This window comes from Lathyrus oleraceus, chromosome 6 (genome assembly GCF_024323335.1).
Source record: "Lathyrus oleraceus cultivar Zhongwan6 chromosome 6, CAAS_Psat_ZW6_1.0, whole genome shotgun sequence".
Classification (NCBI taxonomy): Eukaryota; Viridiplantae; Streptophyta; class Magnoliopsida; order Fabales; family Fabaceae; genus Lathyrus; species Lathyrus oleraceus.
The window spans coordinates 473,389,291-473,391,096 of NC_066584.1; the positions used below are offsets into that span (position 1 = coordinate 473,389,291).

The 1,806-nt window shown below is 40.6% G+C and overlaps 1 non-coding gene across 1 annotated transcript; it reads left to right on the forward strand.

Moving 5' to 3' along the window:
* Window positions 1-1,499: 1,499 nt before the first annotated feature.
* LOC127099928 (small nucleolar RNA R71) lies at window positions 1,500-1,606 on the forward strand. Its single transcript, XR_007794389.1, has one exon. It is a non-coding gene; the product is annotated as a small nucleolar RNA R71 (small nucleolar RNA).
* The last annotated feature ends 200 nt before the right edge of the window (window positions 1,607-1,806 follow it).

Sequence of the window (1,806 nt, forward strand, 5' to 3'; positions counted from 1 at the left end):
TCATCTTATCTTATGTCCATAATTATAAAATCGGTGGGAATGTAGAATTGACCTATGCGCACGGGAACGTTTTCAAGAATTCCTACAGGATATCTAACGGAACGATCTGCTAATTGCACAAACATTTTAGTTGGTCTTAATTCTCCCATTTCCAGTCTCTTGCATATGGACAAGGGCATAACACTGATACCGGCTCCTAAATCGCATAGAGCTTTGTCTATGACAAATTTTCCTATGTGACAGGGTATAGAGAAACTACCAGGGTCTTTAAGTTTAGGAGGCATATTTTGGATTATCGCGCTGCACTCAGCAGTGAGTGTAACGGTTTCGCTATCTTCAAGTTTCCTTTTATTAGAAAGAATTTCTTTTAAGAATATGAGGGCATCTGTGTAATAGCTTCTGTAAAAGGAATGGTGACGTTTAATTGTTTCAGTAGGTCAACAAATTTTTTAAATTGGCCCGCGTCTTTGGTATTAATTTGCCTTTGAGGATAAGGGATAGGTGGTTTGTAAGGTGGCGAAGGTACATAAGGTTCTTTCTTTTCTACGGTTTCCTTATCACACTCTTCCTTTTCCTTAGGTTTACTTTCTTCCTCAGTTGACTTTTTAGAGTTTTGGTTTTCAATCCTTGGGTCAGACGGTCCTTCTACCTCTGTTCCACTTCTTAATATAATTACATGAGCGTGGCTTTTCGGGTTAGGTTGGGGCTGTCCAGGAAATGTACCAGTTGGGGCAGCAATAAGCGCTTGTTATTGAGCTACTTGCGAGATTTGTGTTTCCAGCATTTTGTTATGGGTAGCCAGGGCATCTACTTTACTTGCTATTTGTTTAATCTGTTCGTTAGTGTGTACATTCTGGTTTAAGAACTCTTTATTGGTTTGCTGTTGAGAAGCTATGAAGTTCTCCATCATGATTTCCAAGTTGGATTTCCTAGGAACGTTATTGTTAGGTGTAGATGGGGTCTGCTTTTGATATCCAGGAGGTATAGCTGGGGCTTGACTGGGAGCTTGACCTGGTGCGTATAAAGCATTATTACTTTTATATGAAAAATTAGGATGGTTCTTCCAGTTTGAGTTATAGGTATGCGAGTAGGGATTTCCTTGAGCATAGTTCACTTGCTCTGCTTGGATTCCTGTTAGGAGTTGACAATCTGTAGGAGTGTGACCTTGAATTCCACAGACTTCGCAATTTTGAGTTACGACAACCACGGTGGCTGGAGGTGATACATTCAAACTTTCGATTTTTTGTGCAAGAGCATCCACTTTTGCATTAACATGATCAAGGCTACTTATCTCGTACATGCCCCCTTTTGTTTGAGGTTTTTCTACCATTGTTCGGTCGCTTCCCCACTGATAATGGTTTTGGGCCATGCTCTCAATAAGTTGATAAGCGTCAGCGTAAGGTTTATCCATAAGCGCACCACCAGCGGCGACGTCTATTGTTAACCTTGTGTTGTACAAGAGACCATTATAGAAGGTATGAATTACTAACCAGTCCTCTAAACCATGGTGTGGGCAAAGTCTCATCATGTCTTTGTATCTTTCCCATGCTTCGAAAAGAGACTCGTTATCTTTCTGCTTAAATCCATTTATCTGGGCTCTTAACATAGCTGTTTTGCTTGGAGGAAAATATCGGGCAAGAAAGACTTTCTTCAACTCATTCCATGTGGTGACTGAGTTGGAAGGAAGAGACTGAAGCCATCTTCTAGCTTTATCTCTTAACGAGAAAGGAAATAGACGAAGTCGAATTGCCTCTGAAGTGACACCATTAGCTTTAACAGTATCAGCGTATTGGACAAATACGGATA